The 13208-nt window shown below is 46.0% G+C and overlaps 1 non-coding gene across 1 annotated transcript; it reads left to right on the top strand.

Moving 5' to 3' along the window:
* The first annotated feature begins 2156 nt into the window (after positions 1-2156).
* On the top strand, positions 2157-2260 carry LOC123592261. Its single transcript, XR_006709660.1, has one exon. It is a non-coding gene; the product is annotated as a U6 spliceosomal RNA (small nuclear RNA).
* Positions 2261-13208: the final 10948 nt, after the last annotated feature.

Raw genomic sequence — 13208 nt, 5'->3', positions numbered from 1 at the left:
CTCATATATTATCCCATTTGGGGCAGGTTAAAGTGAGCCACACCAAATTAAGCAATTTCTTAATGATAGCAAAAAAGTCAGTTGAAAAGGAATTTCAGATCCTTTAATCATGATTTGCACCAACACACGTCACTTTCAGTATTAAAAATACCACCTACAGGGGCGCCTGGGTGGCTCAGTCGGTTCAGCGTCCAACTTCGGCTCAGGTCATGATCTCACAGTTCTTAAGTTCGAGCCTGTGTCAGGGGCTGACAGCTCAGAGCCTGGAACCTGCTTCGGATTCTGTGTCTCCCTCTCTCTGCCCCTCCCCTGCTCACACTCTGTCTTTCTCTCTCTCTCAAAAATAAACAAACATTAAAAAAATTTTTTTGAATACCACGTCTAGAATCTTCCTTAACAAAAAATGCAGAAAATAGCTGATGAGTGACATACACGTTAAGTGTTAAATTGCTTCCTATGTTTTTGTATTAAGTGAAAAGGGCAGAGCAGGTGACCAGAATTCTGATTTTTTTACATAGTGCTTGCCGAGGATTATTCTCGTTTCTCAGGACACAGCTTGAACTACACTCACTACACAGTTGTGTTCTTCAAAAATTCATTTTCAGTGTAATTCTAGCACACATCATATGAGCTACTCACGTTTAGAAAGAAGCAGAAGCTTGTTAAGAAGGACAAGTATGAAGCCAAGGCACACGTCTAATACCGTTAACAGCTCATTATGTACATTATATTTTCCAAACCAAATCCTGGCATCTGATCTGGAAAATGCATGTGGGAACAATATGGCAAATATTTAAAACCAGAGCAGTTTCAGAGAATTTGGATGATCTTCTGACTGTATTATTAAACGTGAGGAACATATTTTGGGATAACTTGGAAATACATGAACATTCGATTAATATTGACCTTAATTGTACCTTTTCAGTCCTTGTTCTCATTTGCCTACCTCTTACAAACCTAAAATAACTATTAGTAATGACTTCAACTTCAGAATCTCAAATATTGAAATATCGAATATTAAACTTCACATAATAGACCCTTCATTTTCCGCACAACAAACTCCAAAGACTAGATCTATAAAGGCACTGGAAAACTATACGTTGAATAATGTCCATGTGGGCAGACCTACTGGAAAATCAGGCAACATCTTTCCCCTTGATTTAAAAATCTGTATTTTCTCTGATTTGCGGGGCTGCTTTTATTTATTCTGAATTTTCGTCACTGCCGGACACATCGTTATTTGCCTGATTTGAAAGAAAACGAAAAAGAACTCAGAGAATTACAGGTGCCTGGATGGATGGCTTACTTGGTTGAGTGTCCAACTCTTGATTTTGGCTCAGGTCGTGATCTTAGGGTCATGGAATCGAGTCTGGCGTCGGGCTTGTGCTGAGCATGGAGGCTGCTTGAGACTTTCTCTCTCTTTCCCTCTGCTCCTCAGGAAATTATAAGATCTGGAAAAACTTACTGAGCATTTACTGTCCGCCAGGGTCAGTTCTCAGATACAGAAAAAGAACCAACAGCCAAACCAACATATGGCCGATTGGCTCCTGGCCTCAAGGAGCCTCTAAGGAAACACACCAATAAGGAGGTAATTGTAATACAATGTGGCAAGGTTTGGATGGGGCTAGGGAAGCACCAGGACCTGGAGAACAGCTACTTACCCTCCGGCCCACAGCCAGAGGTGGTTGGACAACATCATCCAGCATGGTGGGTACCTCTCGGCACTGCCTCTCAAGTAGTTTCCATTGAAGCAGAGTGCTTAGGATTTCACAGAATATATAGAACACTTGAAAATGCACTTACGGAAATAAGATCGGTAGTTGTCCTGAGAAGAAGTCTTAAATCACCTAGCACGCTTCACAGTGATCTGTGTCTGCTCAGTAAGGTTTAATGTCCAGTCTTATGAGTAGGTACAGAAATGGGGAACGCCCGGGTGGCTCCGTCGGTTAAGTGGCCGACTGAGGCTCAGGTCACGATCTCACAGTTCGTGAGTTCGAGCCCAGTGTCGGGCTCTGTGCTCACAGCTCAGAGCCTGGATCCTGCTTCAGATTCTGTGTCTCCCTCTCTCTCTGCCCCAGCCCCACTCATACTCTGTCTCTCTGTGTCTTAAAAATAAATAAAGCATTAAAAAAATTTTTTTAATAAAAAAAAGACTAGTGCTAGCTTCGGCAGCACCTACACTAAAATTGGAATGATACAGAGATTAGCATGGCCCCTGCGCAAGGATGATGTGCAAATTCGTGAAGCGTTCCATATTTTTTTAAAAAACAGAACAATCTGAGGGTTGATGGGGGGTGGGAGGCAGGGGAAAGTGGGTGATGGGCATGGAGGAGGCACCTGTTGGGATGAGCACTGGGTGTTGTATGGAAACCAATTTGACAATAAATTTCATATTAAAAAATAAAATAATTTAAAAAAAGAGTAGGTATGGAAATGCAAAGTGCAGCCAAGCTTGATAAGGTACAAATTGTAAGCTCACTGCACAGTCATTTCGATGGTGAGATTAACTCTGATTGGGAACGAACAACGATGCGTTTGCTCATTTACACATTCTAAGAGTTTGATGTTGGCCAAGTTACTAACCTCACTGTGCCTCGTTTTCCTCATCTGTAAAATGGGATAATATTAGTATTGACCATTCAAGGCTGTTGTGAGCATTAAATGGCATAATTTATGTAAAGTACTGGGAATTTTGCCTGCTACATAGCGCGATTCTAATTGAAGCCAAAACATAAATAGTGTCTGAAGTAGAGATATTAATGAAAGGGAACAGATTCAGTTTAAATAATTTGGTTTGAGAGAAAGGCAGAATTTATATTCTGAAACCTTCCTTTATGCCTAGATTTTATTTATTATTCATGTGAGAATCATTTGTTAAAAATGGAGTCCTTAGCTTTCAGAGATTCATACTGAAATATTTGTGGATGAAATTATGTGATAGCTGGGATTAATGTAAAAATAACACAGTGGGTAAGGGCTGGAGGAGGGAGTATAAAAATGAAACGTGATTAGCCGTACGTTGATCATTGATGAGGCTGGCAAGAGGCACGTGCAGCTTAGTTAGACGTGTCTTTATTCTTGTGTATGGTCTAACCCATACAAAAAAGTCAAAAAATAATAATAAGGTCGGGATTCATAGCTAGTGTCTGTTCCCATGTATAAATTCTCTGGTGGAGATCGAATGTCCAATTTTTCTTTACAAATCAGGCAAGCATGAATTTATGTCAACCCGGTGCAGAAATCATGTTGCTACGGCAACTCTTCACCACATTAAATAACTGTAGAGCCAAAATGGCAGCAGGTTTCCTTCAGGAGGTGATCTGAGTATCAGAGAGAGAAACCTCTCTCTGGGGGGGAACCTTTGGGGGGGAACCCCAAAGCCTCCCCCCCAGCCTCCATCCCCTGCTTACCGTAAGGGACTGAGAGGTGTAGATGCCAACCGAGTTTGGAGCCCAGAAGATTAGGGGATGGGGAGCCTATGGTACAGACTCCTGGAAGAAGTCACCTACATTCAGAGCTCTCTGTGACTGGACTTCCGGTGTAGTCCACACAGCCCCCGGCGGGGGGAAGGCCCCTGGTTGTCAAGCAGTGAGATCTCCCCAGGAAGACAGACCATCTGCAACCATTCTTTTCTTTTATGACCTTTCCCAACATTTGGGAATGAAAACTGCTCAAGGACAAGAAATGGAGCCCAATCCCCACTTCCTGCACAGGGGACTGTTTCCAGAGAGGCTCACTGTGCGTTTTTAGGATCACAAGTGAGCCACGATGTGGCCAAGGACGTCTGGGCATCAGTAAGTCCATGCCCCTGCCTTCAGAAAGATCTTCTCTAAACATCCCATGTGGGGACTTGAACAGCAACGTGAGAGCAGAGGGACCCCGGCAAGAGGCACGTGGGCACATTCCACAATGCACAACAGGCTCTCTCGGCTTTGATCATTAAGATTGGCTGTGGTCCCCACTCCTTCACCTGTTTGCCGGGTCATCCTGGGAAAGTCATTCAATCTCTGTGTGTTCATTTCCTTGCTAAAGAAAAAAAAATACATATAAAAACTCTAAAATCCCAAGGTTCTGACAAGAATGAAACAAGATAAAATCTGAGGAATGTATGGGTGATAGCGGAACCTGTGAACTGGGGAGCTGTGGGTTACAAAGTCACTAACGTCATTGCTTTTCCCTGTTTTCCTTCCTCCTTTCCTTTCTTCTTTCCTCTTCCTTCTTCTCCTCCTCCCTCCCTTTCCCTTTCTCTCCCTCCCTCCCACTTCCCTTGCTTTCTTCTTTTTAGAAAGTCCTACAGGGGCATCTGGGTGGCTCAGTCAGTTAAGCGTCAGACTTTGGCTCAGGGCAGGAGCTCACGGTTTGTGAGTTCCAGCCCCACATTGGGCTCTCTGCTGTCCACGCAGAGCCCGCTTTGGATCTTCTGTCTCCCTCTCTGTCTGCCCCTCCCCTGCTTGCACGTCTCTCTCTCTCTCTCTCTCAAAAATAAATAAACATTAAAAATAAATGTTTAAAAAAATAAAACATTCTACAAACCAGCCTGAGATTTTTTTTTAGCATGTGCCCTGGACACAGTCCTCTCACATTTCCAGCAATTAGTTTCATTTGAAGCTTCTGGGCATTGTCAGGAAGCAACTAGTCCACTGCACCCGAGCCCTTGGGTTTAACCGTCCAACACATTCCCGGATAGCACCTCGTACGTACCCTAACTCCCATTGCTGTCTTTCTCCTTTAACCTCCGTTCAGCCAACTGAATTCAACACTTTCTTATGCACACGGCTGGGAAGTGTCTCTGAAAAATTGCCTACACGGTACGACCTGGAAAGCTAGCTACCTGGAATTTCATCCACTCGATCAAGAAGTTGTCTTTATTATGGGAGTAATGGAATGTTTATTTTGGCTGAGTCAACGTGGAGGGCGTTTTTTTGTTTTTTGTTGTTTTATGTTTTCCCAACACTTGGTGCTGGCTGCCAGAAGCCCCCAGCATCCTGCTTGGCATCAGGGATTCAAAACATTTTTAAAGTGACAGAACGTCTGTGCTGGTGTGTATTTTAATATAGCTCAGTGGTTTTGAACAGGCTGTTTTTCACGAGGCTGCTTCTGTTCTGTTTTGTTTGTTGTTGTTTTTTTTCTTTTTTATTACAGGTAGAAATGCTGGCAAATGTAAACAGTCCTCATTTAAAGCTTTTTTATTTCTCCTTCTTTCCTTTCCACCCTTGAAAACGGTAATCCCAAAGCCTGTCTTTGGTGTTCAGAATGTGTGGTGCCCGTCAGGCCACTGAATGGTGTGTTAATTACAAAGTGATTGAGCGTGTCTTCATTTGGTTGCCACAGCGGGCTGGCTATGAGAAGTGAAGTACATTTCGCCTCGTGAGCTCCCCACGGGGTCGAGGCCCCTGGGCAGACAGGGGCTGAGGCCTGAAATGCAGCACTCGTAGCCAGGAGCCTGCATGAGGGAGGGGAATAAAAGCGTAGGCCAAAAGTCTCAGTGGACTCAAAGGGCAATGGGGAGCCACGGTAAGTCCTAGAGCACGACACAATGACGCCCATTAAGAACCATTTGTCTTGCAGTCCCTGGTTAGTCTGGTAGTCTATTAACCATCAGATCAGATCGTAAAGCAATCTACTTGATGGCCAAGCAGTCAAACGACAGATAATGGTCTAGATGGGGTTCAAACCTACTAAATCTAAGATGTGTCAGTATTAGACAAAGGAACCAACACACGGTGAACATACTTAACCCAAAGATTTAAAAATAGCTGTGGAACATCTTCCTCATTTCTAAGAAATACATGCCAAGGATTTGTTAAGAAGAGCGTCCTCTGGAATTAAAGAGCTTCGTGAAGAAGATCCCTATCTCTTAGCCATATTCGCCATCGTCGTCAAAAACAGGCATTGAAATTCATGCCCCACGTTGCAACATCCTACACGAAGAAACAGGTCAAATCTCCTCGTGAAAGAAAGTTAAACTCCAACGCGGAAAATACCTACGTAGAAGATGCAAGGCCCATCCATCACACATACAGACTATTCATATACCGTAAAGGTAAGCCCTATTCCCAGGTCCACCGGCTCGGGAGTAAAAACAGTGTCCAATCAACAGTCACCGTCTCATATTTCTCGGGACACGGTGTTACTCACTCAGCGGGAGCTCTGGCCCTCCCCTCAGATCCCCAGATTCCTCCCAGACGCTTCCAACACTTGGGGAGGAAGGAATGGTTAGAGAGAGTGGAAGCTGTCTTCCTTGGTTTCCATGTCTGTTGTGCAATGTGCCTTCTCTCCTGCCCCAGCTCACAGCAGGCTGTCGTGTACGGCGGGGAGTGGGACAAACAGAGCCTGCCTCCGTCCCCGTGGGGCTAGCTGAGGCTCCATGTTAAGTATAAGTAGGCCTCCACCTCCACGGCCACTGGGACTGCCTTTTTGGCTCTCCGTGTTCCACGGAAATTTTAGTGAAGGCAGCGCTTTGGTTTTTTTTTCCTTTCCTATTTACCCAGTCTAATTATTATAAACAAGCACTCTGAAGTCAGACGCACTTGGGATTTGGGTTTCAGAGACTCTTCTCTCCAGCTTGGTGGCCTAAGACAAGTCACCGAGTCTCCGTTTTTCCAGCTGCAAAATGGGAATGATCACAATGGCACCTCTGTAATCGGGGTGTCCTCAAGACTGAACTGATTTCAGGTAAAAGGCTAATCCTGGTCCTTGATCTTGGTCAGGCACCCAGTGAACGGGTTACCTGTTTCCATCAATGTTTCTGTAGTTGTCACGGTTGCTACTGTTGCCTACAGTCCCCTTCGTACCGGCATTCGGCCGTGAGTCCGTGGAGACAAGGCAAGGGAATGGGATGCGTGATCCACACAAAGCTATTGCAAGAAAACCCGGCCCCGTAAAGAACCTAACGCGATGTCTGGCACATGGCACCTCTTCAATAGTGTGGCTCTCCCCTGTTGAAAGAGTCCTTCCCATCTTGAAACGCATGTCTGTCACCTGCGGTCTGAAGGGCGCACTTCGTTATATCCTGTTCTTGGGTGTTTCTTGTGCTCGTTTTGATCTGAAACAGTATATCTCTTAGTGTTGTTCTTGTAGTTAACCTTCGCGTGCCCGGGCGCACCTAGCTTGTTTCCCTTTCCACCTGTTGGAAAACTCCTCCCACTCCTGGACACAGACCCGCTCAGCAGCTCCGCACCATGAGAGCCCCTATCTTTCTGCTCCGTCACCGTCACAGGAAACGCGAGGAGTCCTCAGCTCCCCCAGCGCGGACATCAGCTGCTCCCGCCTCTCCTCCTCCCCAGATTTTGTTCTGCTCAACAAGCCTCGAGAGTCTTCATGGCAGTGAAGGAGTGCTTAGACTATGTTAAATAAACTCTACACCCAACATGGGGCTCGAACTCACAACCCCGAGATCAAGAGTCACATGCTGTACTGACTGAGCCAGCCAGGCGCCCCTAGACTATTTTAAACGTTTCATAAAATCTAACAATAGTCATGGGCGGGCCTGTTGTAAAAGTCCCCGTGTCTGATTAAATTGCCATGACCCAGATGGGGCGCCTGGGTGGCTCAGTTGGTTAAGCGCCCGGCTCAGGTCATGATCTCACAGTTGGTGAGTTGGAGCCCCGCATCCCCCTCTCTTTCTGCCCCTCCCTCTCTTTCTGCCCCTCCCCTGCTCTCTCTCTCTCTTATAAATAAATAAAGTCATGACCTGTGGCATTAGGTAAAAAGTACGTCAGCAGTGTGGGCCATACTGCTGATCAGATGCTCTGAACTTAAAAAGTGGAAAACCAATAAATGACACGTCTCTCTTCCATCGTGCAAGGCAATAGAAAGAGTTCCTGGTGGTAAAAGGCTGGACGCCTCTGCCTTAGTCAATTCCATTTTACCAGTAACACACTTGCATGAAAATTACACCGAAGAAGGCAAAACAGATCATACAAGACTGTAAGGATATTATGAGCCTTTAAGGGCCAGTGCCTGGTTTCCCTGAAACCCAAAAGTCTGGCTCCTTTCAGGCTAGAGGCACCCAGGCAGCCATGCTTCACTTCATGAGGGCAACACACTGGTGCTTTTCAAGAGAACCATACCCTAAAACCCTTTGTAGTTTTTTGACCACCTAGCAGGTAAAGGGAAGAGACACCTGGAGGAATATTCCGGCGCTTTTCCATTGCTCTTCCACCCCAGATCCACTCCTGCCTCACTCTTTGCTGTCCGCAGACCCCTGTGATTGGCCACTTATGGCGAATGAGTAGAAATCCTCTTCTGCCCCAGGGCCCTGTGGGTATGGGGGGGAGGGGCAGTGGGGGGGGAGGGGCAGTGGGGGGGGAGGGGCGGGGGGGGGGGTAGGACTAGACTCCTCATCCCTCCCTAAACCAAACAGTCAGGCACAGAATGAACTATTGTGACCAACTTGTAAAAGAATTTTCATTATACCTTTATATTTTTCCTGTGATGACTCTGGCCACACGGCTTAATGGGGCTTCCCAATCCCTACCACTCTGAACCCGCAGGAGAGAGGCGGAGCCTGGAGAGACTTTTTCACGGTTTGCGAGAGGCCTCATTAACTCTCATTCTTAAAGTTTATTGTTCTCTGAATCGATCATCTTAATACATAAAGCATATGGAGGGAAGAATCTCTCCTAAAAAAGGAGCTCGCTCATCCTTGAAAGTTTTTTTTTTTTTTTTTTTTTTTTTTTTTAAGTGCCTGCTTGGGGAAAATGCTGCGGTGGCATTAACAGACAACACCATTTTAATTATGAATCTAATATATTTGTATCACAAAACCTGGCATTTTCAACGATAAAGCACCGTGATTACACGAAGCATTTTCAGAGGTAATAAACCTCTGCTGAATATGCTCAGGAACCACATTAAGATTCAATTTCGGCTCTCATTAGTAATATCAACTAATATGGGTGGGCTGATTATTTTAAAATGTATTAAATGCAAATTGATTTTGTATTGTCAGAAATAATACCGAGGGACATTCTGTAGTCACTTTCATGCATCCTAACCCAGCCTCTGACCAGTAGGTTTCTTTCTTTTTTTTTTTAACGTTTATTTATTTTTGAGACAGAGAGAGACAGAGCATGAACAGGGGAGGGTCAGAGAGAGAGGGAGACACAGAATCTGAAACAGGCTCCAGGCTCCGAGCTGTCAGCACAGAGCCCGACGCGGGGCTCGAACTCACGGACTATGAGATCATGACCTGAACCGAAGTCGGACGCTCAACTGACTGAGCCATCCAAGTGCCCCTGACCGGTAGGTTTCTAATCATGGAAGATTTGAACAGCAGTTTCATTCTTGTTATGTTATCCTGACTGCCTGAAAGCCACTTGCCATGCTTTGCTTACCACCAACCTTGGGTCCAAGATGGGCCAGGGTCCAGTTTGGGGATAAACACAGAGCACCAAGCCCAGGGCAGAACTTGGGGAGACCAGGGCAGCATCCCAAGTACAGGCTCATGAGGGAGCTGCGTTGTTTCCAGGTTTTTCCTCTTCCGGGACCACTGGCTCTGATACTACCGGGGCCGGGACCACGCCCTCAGTCACAAACATTAGCTTGTCATGCAAGAGTTCAGATGTTTTCAAATACGACTTTACTCCACTTTTGGCCGGATCATGAGGCACCGATTGCAAGGTTCCCTGGAACCTGCAGCAAGGGATCTGGGTACCCATAACTCCTTGGTTTGCTCATGAAATACATTTCAGGGCATGTTTAGTAAACGTGCTAAGATAATCATATGCTTCCTAGGACATTTCATCTTCTGCCCTAGATGAACATGAAAAAAAAAAAGGAAAATTATAGCAGAATGCAAGGCCTTCACTGATTAGCTATATTGTGCAGAAAACACTTGTCAGGGAGGACTTTGGGGGGGGGGGGCACTGATGTGGAGAACAGAGAAGCATTTTCTGGCCAAAAGAGCAGAACATGCAAAGGCCTGGAGGCAGGATGTATTGGAGAGCAGGCTGGTCTGACAATAGCAAACCACCGTGGAGGTGGGATGGAGGCTGTGCCTAGCTGGGAATTGCCTTAAATTTCAGGCTTTTGTCTAAGGATGGGGGTGGGGATTATCTCCAGGAACACATTTTATACATAGGTTGTTTTGTTTAAAACAAAACAGAACAAAACAGAAAAACCCATAGATGTGGTTGGGTCTCCATACCCTGTGTTATAGCCTCTTTCTCACTTAGCTACATCTCATACACATGCTCAATGTTTTCCATTAGAGCCATTTTAAAATGCAAGATGGCCATTCAACCATTCCCTTGTAATTACATGTTTAGATTTTTTCAACATTTTTTATTACTATAAATTGGCGTAGTGCTGAGTAACTTGTCCATAAAGCTTTTCATCCTATTTAAAAGTGATTCTGAGGGCATCTGGGTGGCTCAGGTGGTTAAACGTCCGGCTTCGGCTCAGGTCATGATCTCACGGTTCGTGGGTTCGAGCCCCGCGTCGGGCTCTGGGCTGACAGCTCAGAGCCTAGAGGCTGCATGGATTCTGTGTTTCCCCCCTCTCTATGCCCCTCTCCTGCTTGTGCTCTGTCTCTCTCTCTCTGTCTCAAATAAACATTAAAAAAAAATTTAAGTAATTCTGTATCAGAATATGTTCCTAGACGTCATACCAGCAATATGGGGCACTATTAATTTCCTTGCTAATGTGCCTATTTACGTGACGGGTGGAAAATCACTATCTTCTAATTTCAATTTACATTCCTTAGATGACTAGGAAGACTTAATAGGTCTCTGTATTTTCCAACAAGTATTCTTAGAATGGTAGGTAAAGTCATAAAGTAATTTAGTGAGTAGATAAAGAGAACATCAGTTTGGTACCTCACCTCCCAGTATATCTATGGAATGCACAGACCAGCAAAACAACTTTAGACTAGGCTGAAGTTCTCTTTAAAGCTATATTATTGTTTTAAAAGCAATGTGCTTTTTAAAGGCTGAAGTGTTCTTTGGAAGAAAGGTAGTAGGACAAGCTATTAAATTATATCTACAGGCATGTACAGATAGTGAAATCCAGTATCCACAAGGCTTAGATACCAGAGAAATCTGTTTATGTGGTTTAGGCACAAATCTATGCCTAAACCACTGTCCGAGCCTCTAAGAACTCACCATTTCTGTGAACAGAAACATCTTCTATTTATTGGCCTCTGGACAAGTCTGAAAAGATCTCATTGGAGGGGGGCGCTCTGGGAAACTCCAATGGTTTCATTTATTTATTATCGTCATGACTATTTTATTACCATTGTGACCATTTTTTTTAAAAATTGAGATATAATCGACATATAAACCAACGGTTTTAAAGTAGTGGCTTCATCGAGCCACCCCACGCAGGAAAGCCGCGTTTTCCAGCCCATGAGGACAAACTCCCAAATCAATTTACAACTGTATTCATGAAAAGCTCAGAGCAAGATAGCTGGCGGAAGTCACTTCAAAGCTCCAGTTCTAAGAGGGGATTTCTCCCCCTCCGGCTGCCTCCAGGACAGGACCCTTCTCTTAAAAGATTTGTTTGAAATGTATGTCAGATCGGACCGGGTCTCCGCGAAATAATTACCACCGCTGAGCCCAAGCCGGGCCTCGGATGCCACAGACGCCTGAGGTCCGGCCATCACGGGAAAGCCTGTGGGCCGAGAGAGTTTCTGGCAGTGAGTGGGTGCATCCTCTTCCTCCTGGAGTTGTTTCCCACCCTTAAGCTGACACCCCCCAGAGGCCAGCCCTGGAGCCCTGGAGCCCGGGCACCGGAAGCCCCAGTAGACCAGGGCAGAGCTGGGCCCTGATGGCACAAGCTCTAAATCCCTGGGCATGGCCTCTCGACGGGGGGACAGCACTGAGTCGTGGACACAGAAAGCTTTTGGAGTGCACAAATTGCCACCGCACGACGTAGCCCTCGGCCCTGACATTAGCCCGGGCCGTGGAGAAATGCTTGTGCAGAAATCTCAGCAGGCTGTCGCCCCGTGCTGCCCGCTCCTTTCGGGTGGCGCGGGGCGGGGGGCTGCAGTCCCCGCCACCCACGTGTGCGCCCTGCAGTCAACGCCCAGCGTCCATTTAACACTTTAGGAAAGCCAGTCGTTTAAAACTGGTTTTAGAAAGGGCCGTGAGAACTCTGTATGAGCCTCCAAACGCCAACCCTGAAGGTAATGACTCCTCTAGGCCCAGCCGGCTGTAAAGCCACTGGGGGGTAAGGTTTAGTTAGCCTCTTGGCCATGTTAGTTTGTTCTTACCGTGGAGCCTCCGACGTGCCGTTCTGGGCCACCTCCGCGCGCATCCGACGACTGAAGGAGCAAGAGAATTTTTGCCAAAGCCCTCCTCGTGGAAAGCCAGCGTGACTAGACCCTCCTTGACTCAATTACTGTCTTCGGTATAGCCAACAAGTGGGGCATGAGCGGAGGACCTGAGGAGGTATGAAAAGTCGCTCGAATGTACTTTCTGCCTGGGGACATAGGGACTGTTCATTTAGGGGACTTGTTCTCTTCCATACACCTGAAACTGGACACCGCTCTGGGGAGGGAGGAGCGTGGAGAGCTGGGGCAACACAAAGAAAAGGATAATTAATCAGGTCGTTCCTTGGCCCACAGCCATAGCTTCCTTGGCAACATGGATCCTTCAGCTGTCAGCAATCAGACTACAGGCAACTTTCAATTATCAACGCTATGGGAGGGGGCAGTGATGTGGATAATCCAAAACAGCAGATAATCCCTCCAAATCATTTAATTTATCTTTTGAATGGTTTTCACATGTACACATATGCAAACACACGTGATTCTTTCCTTGCTCATTATGTTCTGCGTAGGCCAAAAATAAAATTGATGTGCTTTCCCTGGGCATACACCAACTGATAAGAAGGTTGACTGAAGGAAGCTAGTCCTCGGATTAAACGTTTTCTGTGGATCATCCACTCATGGATAATCAAGGGTTTAATATATTGATTTCATAGACTCATAGCACTGGAAGGAACCAGGAAATCATCCAATTCGAGCCCTTTGCTTTGCAGAGGAAAAAACCAAGTCCTGACGCATTTGCCTAAAACCCTGGGGCTAGCTGGATGCCCATGGGTTGTCATTATTCTCTTCACAAGACTGTTCCTTTAACCAGTTTGTTGCACAACTGGGGACTATGGAGGAAGTGATAGGAACTGCTCGCGGCTTGCATAGTATGATGCTAAGATGCCAGGCCCAGACCGGAGGCCCCCGACCCTGGCAGCTCATTAGAATTGCC

This window comes from Leopardus geoffroyi, chromosome B4 (assembly GCF_018350155.1).
Source record: "Leopardus geoffroyi isolate Oge1 chromosome B4, O.geoffroyi_Oge1_pat1.0, whole genome shotgun sequence".
In the NCBI taxonomy this organism is placed as follows: Eukaryota; Metazoa; Chordata; class Mammalia; order Carnivora; family Felidae; genus Leopardus; species Leopardus geoffroyi.
The sequence above is the reverse complement of the archived record's forward strand: the minus strand, read 5'-3'. Positions and strand labels throughout refer to the sequence as shown.